General features: G+C 41.7%; 2 long non-coding RNA genes across 2 annotated transcripts in view; both read left to right on the top strand.

Moving 5' to 3' along the window:
* The window catches only part of LOC143415910 (uncharacterized), a 366,388-nt gene that overhangs the window by 164,843 nt on the left and 180,819 nt on the right, over positions 1-20,726 (top strand). The window lies entirely within an intron of this gene.
* Positions 5,848-8,028, top strand: LOC143415901 (uncharacterized). Its single transcript, XR_013096328.1, has 2 exons — positions 5,848-6,740; positions 7,066-8,028. It is a non-coding gene; the product is annotated as an uncharacterized LOC143415901 (long non-coding RNA).

The following is a 20,726-nucleotide window of genomic DNA, read 5'->3' as shown; positions in this document are numbered from 1 at the left end:
ATCATCAGCTGTGCCTTCAACTGCTTGTAGTTGCTCATCTGCAGAAAGTTGTTCCACATCACCCTTTTCGCTGACTTCTGGATTAGCCTCAAACTCTGCCATTGTTGGAGGGGTTTGGGTTTTTTGTGTATCTTACTTAGCCTTAATGTAAAGGTGCAGCAGCTTAAATTTGATTTGTTAGTTGAGGAGCAAATGAATATTAATCTTCATTTACTGTTACAACTTTAAAGCACAGTAATTACTATTACTCCTTAAACATCACTTAACATGTATACTTAACTCACATTACATCTCTTCTCCAAGCCAGTAATACTGTTTCTTACAGCAACTGCTGAAGCCCACCATATGCACGATGCACAGGTTACTCATCACAACATTAACTTAACACTGTATGAATATCAGTCACTTGAACAGCAGAAATGTAAACAATGAGAAGGAAAGAAAAAAGAAGAAATATTTCAGTCCTTTGTTTATTTATAAAAGGAAACTTATCTTAATTAATTTTACAGTCCTTTTCCTTTTTATTTCTCTTTCTTGTGGTTAATTATATTGAGTCCTTTAACTGAGGCAACACTTATTTTCGGGGCACCTGAATTTCCTGCGGGGCTGCGTCCTTCATCTACCCGTGCAGAGCGGAGTTCTCACTGTAGCACCCTCAAGGATTGACGTACGCACGATGTAGTTATAAAACAGGGTTTATTCTGGTCTTGGCAACCCGTGAGAACTGCTCACGGACAAAACAATAAAACAAAAACATCACATCAAAATGCGCTCTTGTACATAGTGTCAATCAATCAAAAAAATCCTTAATTACAGAAAATAAACCATTTAAAATACACAAACCTCGTGAGCTGACATCCAGGAAGTGCTAAATAGAGCTTTATGGCCTTATTGCCTTATCTTCCATCTTCTTCGTCAATTATTTTCACTCTTTAAACAATATTTTCTCCATGTGTGGAGCTAACTGTGAGTTGCAGCATGCAGACACCATGTGCGCTAGCAAAAGAAAAGTTGCTGGGTGGAGACCCAAACAGCAAAGCTGTACCCTGCACAGTTCACCACCAGAGGGCGCAAAGGAACAAAATCCAGACATACAGCTTAACAAATATCAAATGCAACAAACATCAAATGCAAAAGACCGTTACACATATCTTTGGTCAGGTGATAAGTGATAGCCTCCGTGATGTCTTTGTGCCTGCGGGAGTTTGACGTGTATAGGGAAGCGCTGTATAAGGTTCCCGTTATTGATGTTTGGGTGGTTGACCCGGACGGATTTTCTCCTGTCACTTTCTCGTCATCCCTGACGTGCTCTCCGTTGTTTTTTCCCTGCTAATTTTAGCATCACACGGCACAGCTTCTGTATCACGTGGTATAAGGCTCCGCCCTTGTCATTTGTTGAGTAGGAAGAGTGAGCGCTTGTTTTCATGCAGAGTACGTCCCGGATCAAAATGTGAAGTTTTACAAATCACCACTTCTTTAGTGAATATCATTTCAGTCTCAGACAATCTCGTTTCTCTTACAGAGGTTGAGTGCACCTTCTGCGGATGGCGGTACCACACAGTGTGCGTGGACTTCCCCTGCACAGAAGGCAACTACAAATGCTGTGAATGCTAAATAAACAGAAACAAATGATCCCTGTTGTCTTTGCTTGATGATTGGTTTGAGTCTTGACAATCCACATTGCTGGCGTTGCATCTTTCAATGCCAGCAATGGCAGGTATCAGTGCTCAAACCTTTTGTGTTTGTTTCCAACAAGTTGCCCACCTCGGGAAACAAAAATGTGTTCTTTTACTTGTCAGATGAACATATGAGACACTTTGACTCTTCAGTGCAGTGTGGAGCCTAACAAAGATCTGTTTTGTGTCCCAGCTGATCAGCAGGAGGAGGAGAGTCTGACGGAGCAGCAGAGGAACATTTTCAGCTACTTGGACTCAGCTCAGCCACTACAGAGGAAACAATGAGCTCAACACAGAAGGTGACAGACAGAGCAGGACCATATGACCAAAGATATTTATCACCATATACATTTGAACATTTGCCATAACGATGTAGCTGACGATAGAATTGACACCAGACAAAATACTTTACAGCTGCACAACTTTATTAAAAACCCATCAATGTATTTTCACTGAAACAAGCAGCTGTTGTTTATGTGCATTAAAGTTATATAAAAATGTAACAGTGCAAATGCAAATTCCTCGCTGACAGTTTAACCAAAAGGCGTTTCCAGTGGAAACTGGCCGACACATCCTGAGCATAACCATGTATAATATCCACTAAACTTCAGAAGAGGTTATACAGTCGTGGCCAAAAGGTTTGAGAATTGCATAAATATTGGAACCTGGAGAAGTTGCTGCTTAAGTTTTTATAATAGCATTTTGCCTGCACTCCAGAATGTTATGAGGAGTGATCAGATGAACTGCATCGTCCTTCTTTGCCATGAAAACGAACTTAATCCCCAAAAAGCCTTACCGCTGCATTTCATTGCTGTCATCAAAGGACCTGCTGAGACCATTTCAGTGATCGTCTTCTTAACTCAGGTGAGAATGTTGGCGAGCACGAGGCTGGAGATCATCATGGCTGTATCCCGATTCAGGTTCTGCAGCTTTAAAGTCCTCAAGGGCCGCGTACTCAAAGACCGCTAAGGCCGAAGTGCGAGGCTCGTAGGCTCGTGAAATGGGACGTCTAGCCTCCGTCGCGCTGCCCAGGTTGCCTAGCAACCATGATACTAACAGCTGGAAACGTTTCATACAGCTTTGTTTGACAGAAATGAAGGAGAACATATTTAGTTCATTTGTTTCTACATGAGCTCTGTGTGATTTGATGAGTATCTGAGGCTGAGACCACAGGACTGTGAAACATGATTGTTGGGCTTCATTTCTGTGCTGAACAGTCGTTTAAGATTAGCTGTAAATAACAATTAGCTGATGTTGTTCATGAGACTAAAGTCATCTCACTGTGGTAATGTAAATATAATATGGCCAATATTATAGTTATCATATTAATCACTTCACTCACAGACAAGTATCTGTGACAGTGTGTATACAGATGTATCATATATAAGAGACAAATATTGTTCATTTAATATGTTGGTACTAAATGTGGCTGAATGCTTACATATATGTGTAAAAAGCAAATGTACGAGCTGTGATAACTGTGTCTGATAGAATGAAGAGTAGACTGATATATGAAATATTCCTTTATTGGGTGAGAAAATCAGACCATGTCATAACTGCTTTAAGTCACACAGAATAGATATCAGAGCCTTAAACAGGCTGACGTCTGCTAAATGGGTCAAACTGGGCAGAAAGTCTACAAACACATAACATCCTTATAGAATATGATGTAACACTATAGATCAACTTAGCTCAGAATATATAAAGCATATAAACAGTTACAGCAATATGATGCAACAAACACAGCAGCTACTGATCCAAAATACTCAAAGCTTCATAGAACTGAAACCAACATTTATTTTTAGCTCCATTCTGCTGCTGATACAGACTTTAGGTTTCTGAACATTAAACTTGTTGCTGCCTTTCATAGTGTGTAACTTGAAGGCCCTGAGTACTCTGAGTACTTTCTCCCACACTGGAAACACTGGGATGATAACATTATTTGAACATTATCTAATAAGACTGATTCAGCACAGACAGTTATGTTAAACTTTCCTAGCAGTCCTTCACAAACAGGGAACAGTCTGTCTATTCTCTCCATCTGTCAGCTGCTGCTGGCTCTTCCTCCTCCTCTTCCTCACACACTGCTGAGTTTGTCCTGGTGGATCATCAGGGCTGCAAAGCCTCACAGATGATGTGCAGCAGTGGCTCCCTCAGTCTGTCCTCACTCTGGACACTTGCAGTCGTCACACATGGAAATCAAATGTGTGATAAGCTGCAGGATTCAAACACAAGTGTAACTTATAAACACATGTTCATACTTTTATTCCACAATCAGAGAGAAAGAAACAGAGAGAGAGTGCAGGACAGACAGACAGGTGACAGTCTCAGGTGTACACACTGCTACACAACAGCACCAGAGAAGCAGGATTTAGTGTTTGTGTTATTACGAGTGTAAACAAGAAGAGTTCCAGATGGTGCAGTGGACACATGTGTGACTGCTGTGATTAAAGCATCTTTCTTTCAGCTTAACGAGTGAACCGTCAGCTCGTTCAAACACACGTTAAAGTGCGTTTGGCTCGACACCACCGAACAGAGGCAGCAATATAACACAGCTAACATTAACAGTGCAGTGAATCCTGCTTGTGCCGTGATGTTCAGGACTGCAAACCGAGCAGCATCACTGACTTTCAGCTTGTTGTGTTTGTGGATATATGACTGACTTTAATTATCCACAAAATCATCACATTCTCTGTCAGATTAAGGTCGACTATTGAACGGCGTATATTTTAAAGGCTTTAAAACCAAGTTAACGCTGAAAGTACAAACATCACTAATGTCACATAACTCTGCCGACAAGGCATAGCTATGGCTATGAAATGCTCTTTGTGTATCACTTCTTCATTATGAAAGATGTCATTAATGCACTAGTAATGTCTCATCTGGAGTATTGTTCAATCATTTGGTCAGCAGCTAATAAGACAGATCTTAACAGACTTCAGTTAGTCCAGAATAAGGCGTCCAGATTAGTGTGAAGATGTTCATACTATACTAATATTGATAAAATGCATAATAACCTTTCTTGGCTTCCTGTACAGGCTAAAATATTCTATGGCTTACTTGTAGTTCTAAAGAAAGCAATTCTGTTAAACACACCACATTTATTCTGCTCAGCTGCAGTATCCAGATGAAATACATCATCATATTACACAGTTTTCAACAAGCTGCAATTTAGTAAATGCTCGAGTTAAAAGTAACGTTTTGTAAAACTGTTACATTTAGAGCAACTTTTAAGTGGAATAAGTTGCCTTAAAAAATTAGAGAATTATTCAAAACTTCAATGAACACTTAAAAGCCGATTTACAGAGCTTTTAGTTGTTGTAAATATTGTAAGACATGATTTGTTTTTGAAATTTGTGTGATGTGCCTCAATGTTATTGATATTATTATTATTATTATTGATTGCTTATATTTGAACAATTGTGAAACCTCACTGTGGATGTAAGAGTGAAATTATGTGGATATCTTGAATCCACTTTATTGTGTAATATTTTATGTGAGTATTTGACGGAAGACGAGCAACATCTGTTGTGGAAGCTAACGGGGTTCCTTTAGAATAAACAAACATAGGATTTATTATCACTGAATAATTCTGTATAAATCTATACAAATTATAGAAATATGTAATAGGAAACAACAAAATAATCTAAATTATAAAATAATGTGTGTGTGTGTGTGTGTGTGTGTGTGTGTGTGTGTGTGTGTGTGTGTGTGTGTGTGTGTGTGTGTGTGTGTGTGTGTGTGTGCATGATTTTAGTGTTTGAACAGTCATGAATTATCTTTAACAGGAGGTTGGATGTAATGTGTTAGAACTACCAGCAGGTGGGGATAAGAGACCTTTAAGGTGTTTGGTGCCACGCTCCACCTTCAGGTTTAAAACTAGTGTTAATGGAGTTTGAAGGTTGAGTTTGTTCCACGACTGCATTTCACTCACTGCCTCTGTTTGTATCTCTGTCACTGCAGGACCAACATGGAGCCAGAAGTCAGCGCTCTCAGGAGGCCGACAAACCTCACAGAAGAAAGGGAGAGAAAAAACACACCTGTGACGAGTGTGGGAAGGGTTTTACTCTGAGGGCTAAACTAAAACAGCATCAGGTCATCCACACTGGAGAGAGACCGTTCAGCTGTGAACAGTGTGGAAAGTCTTTTTCCAGGAAGGGTTACCTAAAAACACACCAACTCATCCACAGTGGAGTTAAAGCGTACAGCTGTGATCAGTGTGGCAGAGCTTTTACTCGCAGTAGCCACTTACAGAGGCATCTAGTTACCCACTCTGGAATTAAGGCATACAGCTGTGACGAGTGTGGGAAGGGTTTTACTGTGAGGGCTAAACTAAAACGGCATCAGGTCATCCACACTGGAGAGAGACCGTTCAGCTGTGACGAGTGTGGAAAGTCTTTTTCCTTGAAGGGTCACCTAAAAGAACACCAACTCGTCCACAGTGGAGTTAAAGCGTACAGCTGTGATCAGTGTGGCAGAGCTTTTACTCGCAGTAGCCACTTACAGAAGCATCTAGTTACCCACTCTGGAATTAAGCCATACAGCTGTGACGACTGTGGGAAGGGTTTTACTGTGACGGCTTCACTAAAACAGCATCAGGTCATCCACACTGGAGAGAGACCGTTCAGCTGTGACTTGTGTGGAAAGTCTTTTTCCTTCAAGCGTTCCCTAAAAGAACACCAACTCATCCACAGTGGAGTTAAAGCGTACAGCTGTGATCAGTGTGGCAGAGCTTTTACTCAAAGTAGCCACTTACAGAGTCATCTAGTTACCCACTCTGGAATTAAGGCATACAGCTGTGACATCTGTGGAAAAACCTTCAGCCAGAGAGGGTACCGAAATACACACCTACGCATTCACACCAGACATGATGTGTACTGCTGTGAACAGTGTGGCAAATACTTTACAACAGACGCACACTTACAACGACACATGTTTACCCACACTGAGGAGAGACCTTATCAATGTGACCTGTGTGAGAAGACTTTTAAAACTCCACATCACCTGAGACGACACCAACAGATCCACACCAGAAAGAGACTCTACAAGTGCAGCTACTGTGAGGTATGTATTTATATTGTTATCTTGTCATTTTAGCCTGACTGTTTGGAACTACTCTGCTCATTAAACTGTGTTAGCATGTTAGCAATTCTACTGCATGGAAAAGCAGCTCTGAGTGATTATTCAGATTTTCCTTTCAGTTATGATTTTAGTATTACTGTAGTATTATGGTGGTAGTATTGTAGTTATTGCAGCCCAGTAAACTGAGTGTGTTAACTGAAACAGTCAAATGTAGTTGGACGTCTGCAGAGATGCTCTTTATTTCAGGCGACGTTCAGGATACAAATGTTGAAGGACTGACTTACACTGTCTTTGTGTCTTTGTTTAGAAGCAGAGCGACACAGATGGATCCAGTTCTCAACCCTGTCATCACTGTGGTGGTGGGAAAGACTTTCATTGTGACCTCTGTGGAAAAACTTTCAGTCAGCAAAAGACCCTAAAAGTACATCAACGTAGACACACTGGAGACAAACTGAAATACTGCAAAGAATGTGGGAGAAGCTTCACCACATCAAGTGATTTAAAACAACATGAACTGATTCACAGTGGGGTTAAAAAGCACCTCTGTGATCAGTGTGGGTCATCCTTCACCACTGCAGGTCAGCTTAAATCACACAAACGAGTCCACACAGGAGAGAAACCACACAAGTGCAGACACTGTGAGAGAAGCTTCTCACGGTCAGGTAGTCGTAACATTCATGAACGTGCACACATGGAAGGAAACTACAGCTGTGAGCAGTGTGACAAGAGCTTCAGGAATCTCAGTTCATACTCTGCACACAAACGATCCCACGTTACTAATAAACTGTTTCACTGTTACCAATGTGCCCAAACATTCACCTCATTGTCTGCTCTGTGCAAACATCAGCGCGATCACTCAGGGCTGAAATCACTCCCATCACTGGATCACAGTGAATCTGAAGACACAGAAAGATCCTCTGGTTTCTGTGTCAGACTCAAAAAGCTTGAGATCAGGCTCCACAGAGTTCAGATAGAATCTCCTGTAAAAATCTGATGAGGCAGCTGTGAATCAAACTCTTCCCCTAGTTCCATTTTAAGCTTTCAAAACTGTCCTACTGTAGTGTTCATGTCAAGTGGTTAGCTTTCTTTTCATCAGTTGGTTGAAAACTCTGTTTCCTATTATAAAGTTTTTGTTTTAATGTATTTTGATCCACATAAATGTTTTCTTGTTCAGGTTCTTTATGTTATTGAATCTTGCAAATGTTAAATAAAAAATTCAAATGTAAAATATCTTCACTGATGGTACAAATAAACTGTCCTTTCAGCTTTAGCTCCTAATTTATTCATTATTTATGGATGTAGCACAGCAGCCGTCTCTTGATTAACACATGGAGGGCTCGGGATCTGATGGTGTCGTCTCCCTAATTTGCCCACTCAGTAAATCTCACTCATGGCCAAGAAATTGAAATAAACCTTGTTTCCCTGCTGGATAGTGATCCACTGTAACTCTGCTCCTCCTTCCTGTTTAGGATTTCTGTGGCTGAAGTAAAATTCCCTCCATCCATCACTTATCCCAGCTAACCCAAAGTGAAATAAAGTTTTGCTGGTCTTAAAAAAGCATTACAATAATGGGCATTACCAATGCAAACTGAATGATACAGAAGATGAAAGAAGAGACTTTGATCAGTTAATAAAGCTCATGATCTGGATTCATTGTGGCTGCTACACAGATACTTCTGGGTCACTTCTCTCAGTTAGGAACCTTCCTCACCAAACTGACTGTTGGACCACACCCCTGGTTTCATGAGAAATTGTTTCAGCCATGATTTCTCTTCCTGTATTTCAGAGTAAAGACTGAAGTGACAAATGGAAGCATGTTTAAAAACACAATGTGAGAGAGACGTTGAGGTCCTTAGAAGTTACCCTGGGTTTTTCTGTCACCCTGCTAGATGTTACACACCTTGTTATTGTACTGATTTCTACTGCTGGACTACTCCTGCGGAGAGTAACAATACTCTTACTAATTAGCTCCCTTTCACACCTTTGGGGATATTTATTTCTGTGTTTGCAGCGCTGTGAGCCAGAACAGCGAGAGAAAAATCTGCAACAGCGACGAGCCGAATGCTTACGTGAATCGCAGCAGCTGCACATGTGCTACGCTGAATTAGAGGATATCTTTGCTCTGGATTTCTATTTCTACTTTTTCATTTCTATATGATTCTTCTTGCATCTAAACAAAGATGATTCAATTTGCTAAATGTTGATGGCTCTTCGTGCTCAGGTGTAAATGAGACGTAATATTTGCTCTTGGTTTGGTTCTCCTGTATAGAACCTTGCAGTACAACAGAAACCTAAAAACATTATTTGTAGTTGTTATTCTTAGTTGTTCTGCTGCCTAAATACCACAGGGTCTGATTATGAAGTTATTGAGCTGCACATACTTTACGACCTGCTTAAGTTCGAGGTCACAGCGTCTGTAGAGCAGCTGGAACATAATGAAGTCTACAAGGTTAAAGTTTTCTCTTCAGTTATTGTTCTTTCTGCTGCTTGGTTTGATGGATCTGAGAGCTTTTGTTTTTATTATTGTTATTATAATTATCATTAATATTTTACTCTCTAGAAGCTTTAAAATAGTGTTTGTGTTTGAAAAAATTGATTTAAGAATTGAACAGAAACATCTGTCCTTCTGAAAATCGCCCAAAGGCACGGAGACAAAGTCAAAGGATGCAACCTGTAACTTTCTCTTCCTTCATGTCAGGACCATCATCCATGATTTATATAAAATGCATATAGCAACAGTAGCACTTTAGTTTGGACTTTATGATTTCTGTAACTGGAAAATATTATTTTGTTTAAAGACAGAAGTGACCGCATAGTTGCAACATCAAAGGGAAATATTAATTAATTAGCATCAAGTATATTTGTTGCTTAAGCGTTTGCACTATAACTTAAGTAGGATTATAACTTTTAAGGAAGGAAAGATTTCAGATATTTAGTTCACTGTTTCAGTTATTTTATATGAAATTAAAACATTTACGTTCGTCAAATATGATGCTCTAAATCAAATAAAAGTTTGAAAATAAATGATGTATTTTTAAATGCTGCAACAAATGTTCACAAAAAGTAACTATAATTAAAACCAGTTAAACAAAATCAAATGTTTGAATCATGCTTAACCAAATGCCAGGCTGGAGAGCTGAACCTAAAGTATACGTAGAAAGATTTCAACATCTGAGCAGTTTTTAATGTTTTTATCACATATAAATGTCACAGCAGTGGGTCCTGGCCCAATGCTTTGTGTTTTTGGTTTTCTTTGACTCTTGTTTTTCTTGGTTTTTGTTCTTCTTATTTATCAGGCTCTCAGTAATCTTAGTTCTCCCTCCCTCAGTGTTCATTTCAGCCTGTGTTTAGTTTCTGTTCCCGTGTCCCACGTTTCATCGTTTCATGTCGAGTCAGCCCTGTCTCTCTGTTTCCTGTGTCTCCCCAGTCAGCCCCGCCTCCCTCGGGCACTCATGTGTGATACAGAGTAATAAACCTGACTACATTTGCTGCACTCTCTTTATTACCTGTTACCGTATTTTCACGACCATAAGGCGCACTGTGCTAAAAGGCGCAGTCTCAGTTATGTGTGCCCTTACTGTATTTAACACACACATAAGGCGCACTGGATCATAGGGCGCATACAAGTACCGTATGCGTATTTAAAAATAAAGCGGGAGCAAACCTGAATTCGGTACCTTACTCACATTTCTATTGCCGGTAATCGTCACATCAACAACACACAAGCATACAAGTGTGCATATTTAAAAATAAAGCAGGAGCAAAACTGAGTTTGGTACTCACATTTTTATCATCAATCAAACCCATCGAAGTCCTCATCCTCTGTGTCTGAATTGAACAGCTGCGCTAAATCTCCATCAAACATGCCAGGTTCACTGTCTTCACTGTCAGAGTCACTTTCCGTGCCGTGCGGCTCCTCGGAAACGATGCCAGCTTTTGCGAAAGCTCGAACAACAGTGCCAGCAGACATGTTAGCCCAAGCATCTACAATCCATTGGCAAATTGTGGCGTAACTCGCCCGGCGCTGCCTTCCACTCTTGGTGAAACTGTGGTCTCCATCGGTCATCCATCGCTCCCACGCCGCTCGCAGCCTTACTTTGAACGGGCGGTTCACACCGATGTCCAGCGGTTGGAGTTCCTTTGTCAGGCCTCCCGGAATGACAGCAAGCTCACAGTTCATTTGTTTCACTAGTTTTTTCACATCGGCTGTGAGATGGGGCACACATAGAGTCACAGATCAACAGCGATGGTGATGCGTGGAAAAAACCACCTGGTCTCCTTACATACACCTCCCTCAGCCAGTCTTTCATCATTTCCTCATCCATCCAGCCCTTTTCATTTGCCTTAATGATGATTTCTGCTGGAAACTTCTCTTTAGGCAAAGTCTTTCGCTTTAAAATCACCATAGGCGGCAGTTTCTGTCCATTAGCATGGCAGCCAAGCACAACAGTAAAAGAAGACTTTTCGTGCCCCGTTGTGCGTATCGCTACCGTGCTGCTCCCCTTCTTCTCCACAGTGTGACTCACCGGGATGTCAAAAGTGAGCGGGACCTCGTCCATGTTCGTGATGTGGCTGGGCTGGATGTTTTTGTCGCCGATGTGTTTGCTGCAGTAGGAGCGGAAGATGGCCAGCTTTTCCTTATACCGTAATCCGCTGGAAGTTGCTGCGCTACCGTAGTCCTGGTCCGGATGGAAAAATGGCACCGTTTCATAAAACGAAAGCACCAAGACGGACCTCCTTGGAAATGTTCAATGTTCATCTCTTCAGCTAGTGAAACTGCTTTTAGCCGAATGGTGACCGTCGAAACGCTTCTCCCGCTCGCTCTTTGCTCGATGATCCACCGCTCGAGTCTTTCCTCCAACTCGAGCCACCTCGCCTTATGTCCGCGGAAACTCAGCTGCGTTTTCTTGACCTGCCGGAGCTTGTTTTCCAGCTTCCTCCATTTGCGAACCATCGATTCGTTAATCTTAAATTCTCTCGCCGCTGCTCGATTTCCATGTTCCTCCGCGTAGCTGATGGCCTTCAGTTTAAACTGTGCTTCGTAAGCGTGTCTCTTTGCCATTTTCAGGGTTGTTAAAACAACGATGTCCTGCATAATGCACATACCTGTTCTTTTATACAGGTATGTGCGATTGTCCCGGTATATACGATCAACGCCCACACTTCACCCTTTAACGTTCTCATGGTGTTCTCTACTACGTCCTCCTTACAACACACAGGGCGCACTGCGCTATAGGGTGCGCCGCACTTTTTGAAGAAAATCTAAGACTTTTAAGTGCGCCTTATGGTCGTGAAAATACGGTACTTTAAAATTCATACACTAATTATGTCTGCCCATCTCTCTAATGTGAAGGTCAAAGGTCAACATCCCAGTGACATAAGAATAATCCCAAAGGGGCAAAGGCAGCGGTTAATTTAGCACATTTAGCATTAAGGGTACAGCAAGGATATACTTTTACTTATTGTGGCAGGGGTGTGGTCTCTGGCCTGGTGCAGTGGAGGCTGGTGGCGGGACGTTGGACGGCACAGGTGAGGGTGATGGAGCTCATGACTCTCCCCTTTATAGTGACGGAGGAGACTGGCGTGGGGGAAGCGTGTAGTGGAGGAAGCCGAGGAGAGAGCTGGTTTCTGGCTACAAAGAAACCAGAAAAGATTGCTCGTGGTCAAATGTCAAAGGAGCTTGCAAAGAAAAGCGTCTGGACTTCTTTAAGTTACTTGAAGACGTTTCACCTCTCATCCGAGAAGCTTCTTCAGTTCTAAGGTCAAATGGTGGAGAGTCCCAGATATAAACCTAGTGGGAGTGACCCCCCACAGAGGGACATATGTGCATGTATGCAGGCAAAGACCTGCAGTTAAAAAAAAGCGCCCCTCGACAGCCAAACCCATCTGTTCTCTAATTGGATTGTTACATTGTTGATTGACATGACATTGACCAATCAGATGAAAGGAAGAAAAATAGGGTCAAAATCCGTACTTGTAACTTGCAGGGTTTTTTTTTCTAAGTCCACACACAAATCTTTTTTACGCACGCACAAATCTTTTTTACAAGTACAAAATATTTATGACCACATTTTGAGCCCATACGAGAACAACTGAGATCATTTGTCCACAACACGAGGTTAGTTATTAATATACCGTATTTTCACGACCATAAGACGCACTGTGCTAAAAGGCGCAGTCTCAGTTATGTGTGCCCTTACTGTATTTAACACACACATAAGGCGCACTGGACCATAGGGCGCATACAAGTACCGTATGAGTATTTAAAAATAAAGCGGGAGCAAACCTGAGTTCGGTACCTTACTCACATTTCTATTGCCGGTAATCGTCATCATCAACAACACACAAGCATACAAGTGTGCGTATTTAAAACTAAAGCAGGAGCAAAACAAAGTTTGGTACTCACATTTTTATCATCAAACCCATCGAAGTCCTCATCCTCTGTGTCTGAATTGAACAGCTAAATCTCCATCAAACATGCCAGGTTCACTTTCTTCACCGTCAGAGTCACTTTCCGTGCCGTGCGGCTCCTCGGAAATGATGCCGGCTTTTGCGAAAGCTCGAACAACAGTGCCAGCAGACATGTTAGCCCAAGCATCTACAATCCATTGGCAAATTGTGGCGTAACTCTCCCGGCGCTGCCTTCCACTCTTGGTGAAACTGTGGTCTCCATCGGTCATCCATCGCTGGATGTGTTTGTCGCCGATGTGTTTGCTGCAGTAGGAGCGGAAGATGGCCAGCTTTACCTTATAATCCGCTGGAAGTTGCTGCGCTACCGTAGTCCTGGTCCGGATGGAAAAATGGCACCGTTTCATAAAAAGTGAAAGTGAAACTGCTTTTAGCCGAATGGTGACCGTCGAAACGCTTCTCCCGCTCGTTCTTTGCTCGATGATCGCTGTCAGGGGTTTAGACATCTGTTCACAAGTAAGAGAAATAAGACACTGCAGACCGACTCAGAGTTTAAGAACGTGTACACGGGTGAATGCCTCTGAGAAGACAGACACAACGAGTACAGGCTGCTTGCTTTATTTATAGTTCAAAATGGATTACATAGCACTTCCTCTTTTAACGGAAAGGGGAGAGCTCAGGCATTGTCTTAGCTATCTAACCTCTGCACACAAACTGAAAAATAACGACACAGCAGTATTCATGCTTATCTGACATCACAGACACTGAAGTAAAGAATGCATGTATATCCTGTCTTGTCAAACATCTCAAACACTGAAGTAAGGAATGCATTGTGTTTTGTTTAACAATAGGCTTGGTTATGTGAAAATATATGAACACTAGAAAATAAAACACACTTGATTTTATTGTATTTCATAAAAATCCTCTATCATTCCCTCCTGTTGTTAATATTTTTCACAGGTTTAATCAATGCATAGTCACTTGTTAGTCACATTTTCAACTTGCATGTCATTTGGTGAAAACATACATGATCATCAGTTAAAATTCATCTTCTTCAAGTTCAATCTCTGCTTGTGGTTCGTATTGGGGTAGGGAGACATATGCTAGTAGTTTTGTGGTGAACATATTGTTTACCATTCTGTGGACACAGGGCAATATGCATGTTGAGAATAAGCAAAGGAGTATGAGCAGTACTCCAACGAGTACTAGTCCTTTCATGAGCAACGTCTTCCATGACCCACTAAGAAGCCATGTGAGCCAGTCCTCTTCACCAGTGATGTAGTCCTGTCGTTGAGCTTGACTCAGTTGTCGCAGCACGTCCAGTGCGTCAGTCATATTGTTGGAGTGCACATTATCAGGAATGTATGTGCAGCAAGTCGTGTTGAAGAGCACACATAAGCCTCCTTTCTCGGCTAGTATCACGTCCAATGCGACTCGGTGTTGCATTATTGTGATGCGCACTGCATCGATTTCTTCATTCTGAGCCTTGTTGATCTTTGTTGAAGCATTCAGAAACAGTCCAAAACGGTAGTCGAGTGTCTCTATCCTGAGCATGTTTTTGGCATTTCCTGCCCACGGGAATAGAGAAAGCATTACTTTTTGTCCTTTGGTCCATGTTTGAATTCGTCTGGTACGTCAGTTCCCCAGATTGAGTCGTGAGGTTGCACGTCTCTAGTGCTCCTCTTGCGTCTCGTCTGATGTGGTTCATCAAGCCTCGGGGCCTCCAGGATCCTCGCCGGGATCTTCTGCAAAGGAAGCAAAACACCTTTTCCTGCACCTCCCTAACTTATCCTATTTGGGACTCTTTAATCAAAAGCATGATCGTAATTATGTTCTTAACTTATTGACTTGTATTTATATATATTCTTCAACGTTACTCATCCCTTTAAAACTCTTTAAGCGCTGGTTTCCCGTCCGGTTGCTCGCTATCATCAACATCCTGTACACGAATTGTCGCTGCTGCAAGTGCCTCTACTCTAATCTTAAGTCACCTTTTTAACCAGAAAATCATTATAAGCGCCTATTCTACTAAAAGATCCAAAAGAAAACAACCTCTTTAATCCTTTAACCTTAACATAAAAATAACAGTTTCAGTTTTACCATATCCAAATGATCAACAAACCCCCAAACATAATCACGCATAATAAGAACCAAAAAAGTCCTAAAATGATCCTAAATTATTAAACAATTAAATTATTAAACCCTAAATTCCCCCTTTATTTTGACACATGAAATGTGTCACAATACTATACAAAACTCAAAATGCTTAGTTTTTCCCCACTCATGATCCAATCTATGTCATAAAAATAAACTTGAAACAGAACAATTATCAGTCATGTGTTTCTCCAATTAATGGTAACATGAGTTACATCAAAAATGTTTCCCCTTTAACATTTGGCATTCTCCCAACAATATACTATAATCCCATAATCTAACCCCAGTCTACAAAACAGAAATTTTCTCTGGTAAAAGCCAATTGTTTGTCCACATTTATGCATCCTCACTCACCCAGCCACACATTCACTCACATGCAGTCACACCATATATTTGCTAATAGTGGAGCTTCCCGCACGATCAGATTCTCCACCCTCAGCAAAATGAGCTCATTCATTTTTTTTTATTTTCCATAGGAAAATATTTCTTTATGCTTTTGGACTGGATTGACTCGCATAAAATCCTACAATTTTGGACAGGGACTTACGACCTGATCAGTCCCCACAGGTAGCTTTCTCCTCAGCCAATTGTAATCTGGAAAGCCCCCCTTTTATTTGCTCTCCCCGAGAATTTGTCAGCGCTGTTGCAGGCCTGCTTAGAACAGAAATGAGAAAAAATAGAGCTGATTATTAGCTCACAAAACACAAAACAAAATCACCTGACAGGTTTCCTTTAAGTGCACTGTTACAAACTAATGGGCCCCTCAGACATGTCCATGTCTCCTAAAACTCCCTCTATTAAAACAAAAACAACAACAACCCAAACCTTACTGACAGAATCAACCCATCACCACAACAACCTTAAACACACAAGTTTTGCCACCACATAATCTCACCCCCTCAATACACCGAAAGTCTCATTAAAACCACACAATTTGCACACAAAAATCACCCCCTTTAACATACTTAAATTCAGCATAAAAGCCCTTTACGACAACATATAATCACTAAACTATAAATTTCCTACCCAAATCTGCACTTCTCTTGTCTGCTATGCTTCCTCTTCTGAAAGCCTCAGTCACACACACACAGGAAGCTCCTGCGTCACCACTCACTCCAAGTGATTTGCATACTGAGTCATCTCTCAATGAGTTGCTGTAACAACAGAAACATATGTTTAAACATTACCACCTTATTAAATTCTTTTATTTCTTTCTACAGTGATCACTACTGTTGATCACTTAGTCCCAGAGCACTCCTAAGTCACTCTTTTAAAACTACTTTAATCACTTTTTGTTTTCATAACTCACTTTGTCATATAGCTTCTTTGAGTTCCTCAATTTCAAACTCAAATGTATTTTATGTTTGTGTATGTGAATTTGCATATGTTGCTTTTCCAGTGTGTCAGACTCCTTCATAATTTTGCCTTTAAACAGTCAATTTTCTCCTTCCCAAATTTACTAACCCAAATTTTGATTTCCCACCTTAAATAGCAGCATTCCTTGTCCTCAGCCAGAAGTTAGGGCTCCACTTGCCACTTTCCACCTCCGCCTTAGCCCAGCGGCTTTACCCTTGAGGTCCCGTCTTCTTCACTTCATCTCACCCGTGAGTCTGAGCTCACAGGGACTGAGTGAGGCCGAGTAATCGTGACTGTGCCTGCCTTAGGTTGTCCCAGGGTTTCGAGGTGGGATCTTACCCGTCATGGGCTATCCAGCCTTCCATACTCGCCTGATACGGGGCCCAAGTGGGCAGGGGAGGGAACACACTGGCTCTGGAAATTAAAGGAGTGTAAGCTGCTTCCTTCATTGCATCTTATATTAAACTATCCCACTTCTGATTCTTTCCTAGAATAATTTCACATATGGCACTTTGTGTATGTGTGTTTTCTATTCATTAATGTAATTGTCAGTTATTTTCTCTCTTCATTTTACTTTTTTATCTGTTTGTTTGTGACGTTCTACTTTAGTTCTACTAAACCTTGATGTAAAAACAATACACCCTCTTTTGACGCACATACTCTGCAGTTTGCCTACGCACGCACTTCTCTCTCAGACTTCCTCTTTTCACACACCGCCTTGCACTCACCCTACTATCAACTTTCATAGTGTTATTATTATTTATTATTTTGTACCCGTCACACCCAATCCCTCAAGTATCGGCACAAATTTGTTTCCAAACCAACAAAATAATCAAAAAACAAAAACATACATGAGTCAGGACACAAAAAGACAAAGAAAAATGTTGCCAGAAACAAAGCAGAAGTGTGAGGGGAAACTGAGCTCACAGACAGCTGCATGTGTTGGCTTTTAATAGCATGCAGCCTCTGCTCTAAAAAACCAATAAATAAAAAATAAAAGAAAATGTGTAACATGCTCATCAACTTAGCGGTGTCCACACATTTAATTCAGCTTCATAATCCTGTAGGTTTAGTTATTATCTACAGGGTTTGGCTTATTAGTTGTTATTATAGATGTGCTCTGTATCTCAGTAATATTTATCTAGGATAAATGACAGGTTTTCAAGCAGGTTAAGTGCCTCTATGCACCTAATTGGTTTAGATATTGCCTTTATTTTCTTCATCTCATATGTCATTATACTGAGTTTGAGCAAACCTTAAGCTTGGTGCAGACTACTTCATAACAATTGTCCATCTCACATCATACTGACTAGGATACTTCTTGTCAATATTAATTTTATATCATTATTAATATCATCATCTTTTTCTCTCTATATAGTAACAATAGTATATTACAATATTTTACTAGTGTATATCACTATACTACTACTGAGACAATTTAATAGTTAGGATCATCTTACTCAGCAAACAGATAATTTATAGTTCATCCAATCTGTACAATTTGCTTCATCTCTGAACAGGTTTGTGCCTACTTTTAGACTGGTCTTCTGTTTGCCTCATCTCAGATCCAACCTTCAGTCACATGCATTCTCTCTGTTGCATGTCGAACCAAGTAGTTTATTATTATATTTTATTTTGTATCCATCAAGGACGTGAATGAGCTGCAGTCTCACCCACCTCCAGGATGGAAACATTTATCTTTTCACACACTTTCCTTGGCTGTACAATGATACAGCCTTAATCTACCTTATGCATCTCTCTTTTTTTTTTTTTTTTTTTTTTTTTTAGAAAAGGTCTTCATCCAAATCACCATCAGGGTGTATACCTCACCCCTGACGTCGTTGCCCACCTCTCAATTTTAAATACACTTAGTCATTGAGGGCTAGCAGGAGGGACTATGCGCTTACCTGCTGCTCTCTGGCAGGTAGCTCCATGCCCTCCTGGGTTTTAAATGCACCTTAGAACACACATGCATCAACACTACAATGAGCGGGTGGAGGGAGGTTTGGAGTCTTCTCCCACCCCCATTCTCTGCGGCCTGCTGGAGCGGGAGGGCTAGTAGGAGGAGTTGGCCGTCCGACTGCGGTCTGGGGTGTGGGGCCTCCCTGCTGCTGCGGAGTCGGGGTGGTCTGCCTCTCCCCACCGCAGGGAAAAGGGTAACACCACCTGGGTCTGGGTGCAATTCCCCCCTCCAGGGGCAAGGGTACCTAGACCCGGTTTGTAGAGTACGCTTGGGGAGTGTGATTGTGTGTACAGCGTCTCTTTATGTCTGTCTCCACGTTGGTTGAGTGTGGAGTGAGTGCATATGAGAGCATGAGGGTGGGAATGGATGTTTGTGTCTGTGTGTGCCTGTATGTCTGTGTCTATATGTCAGGTTGGGTATCAGACACCACCTCTCTGGGGACACCTCAGGACCTCCAAGGTTTGGAGGCCTATCTCCACCCACCACCACTTCCCCTGCCGGTGGCGGACTCCCTCAGGTGTCGGTGTGTTGGTGGTTCTTTGTGTCTGGGGGTGGGCGTCCGGGTGCACACCGGCTCACTCCTTGGCGGCCGCTTGTCGGGGCCTGGGGCCTGGGGCTCGCTCGGGCCCCTTTGGAGGTGGGGTGCCCCCGGCCTCTCGGCCTGGGGCTCGGTCACTCAGGCACAGCTGGGGGCCGGCGGAGCTCACGGGCGCGTCACTGCAACTCCCCCTGACTTCTGCTCCACGGCTGCTGGGCGAGCCCTCATCTGGGACTCTCCTCAGCTCTTACTGGAACAGTGGCGCGGCTGCCCCTCTGTTGGTCTTCCATGGTCTCTTGTGTTCTGGGGGCCTCTGGATGTCTGGAGTTTTGATCTCCTCCATACCTGCTTCACACCCTGGAGGACGGGGCTGTGGCCCCCCCACACTCCCTAGCAGATCATTACATGGAGAAACCTTTGGAATGCAAGCATGCTGATCCACACAGGTATGCACACATGGGTATTCACAGACGCGGACTAAAGCTTTCTTGGCTGCTGCCTCAAAGCACATTGTGCGCTGTCTATCTTGCGTGCTGCACAATATCGTTTATTATTTAGTAACTATTGATATCTATGACTAGCTAGTTTATTGTGATGGTGCTTTGTTTTCTCTATTATTATGTTGCTCTTTGTTGTTTGCTGTCTCCTCTGTTTGTTTTTTTTGTTTGTTTTTTTTTTTTTTCTCCATACAGGTGACCCAGGAGTTCTTTTTTTTTTTTTTCTCTCTCTTCCCCCCCTTCTCACCGTCTCTTCTCCCCTTTGGTTTTCTTTCTTTCTCTCCCCCTCTTTCTCTCATTCATTCCCCCTGTCCTATTTATTAAAAAAAAAAAAAAAAAAAAAATGACAAAGGATGAACTGAAGCTCTGCCATCACGTAATGTCGCATACTGCTGTTTCTGATGTCATTTAAAAAAAAAAAAAAAGAAAAAAGAAAAAAAAAAAGAAAAGGTCTTCATATGAATGATTTCCTTTTATTTATTTCATACAATCTGGGCATGATGGGTCATAAATGCACTGATTTTTGCAGCCACGGCCACTATCTCTATGTGACATAAAGAGGGGATCGGTTAGATGCTGTTTTGTCACATGTCCTGAGGCTGATTTCACAATTATAGTGTTTTTTGAGAATGTTACATTTGGGACTTCTACAGTTAAAACAGTTTTACAAGCTCCTGTGTCTCAAAACATTTTTTTTTAACGGCACACCTTTCACATATACTACAACTGCTGGTTTGGCTTCTGACCCTAGCAGCAGTTGTTCTATATTGTAAACTTCCGCTTCATTTGTTTCACTTCCTTCCTCTCCACGTCTTCTACGTCTGTCATCATCACTTTGAAAAGATGCCATTCTGCTAGACGTTTTGCTTTTTTCTTCTGACTCTTTTTGCAAAGCGGTTTTTAAAGCATTTATTAAATCAGGGGTGCATTTGCCTTGCCAAGCTGGACAATATATTTTATTTTGTATTTCTCCACCTTTTTGCACTGACTATTCCTGCATTTGAACAGTTTTTTTCTAACCACTCTTCATCTGCTGTTAATTTTACTTTAGT

The sequence above is a fragment of the Maylandia zebra genome, unplaced genomic scaffold (assembly GCF_041146795.1).
Source record: "Maylandia zebra isolate NMK-2024a unplaced genomic scaffold, Mzebra_GT3a scaffold11, whole genome shotgun sequence".
Classification (NCBI taxonomy): Eukaryota; Metazoa; Chordata; class Actinopteri; order Cichliformes; family Cichlidae; genus Maylandia; species Maylandia zebra.
The sequence above is the reverse complement of the archived record's forward strand: the minus strand, read 5'-3'. Positions and strand labels throughout refer to the sequence as shown.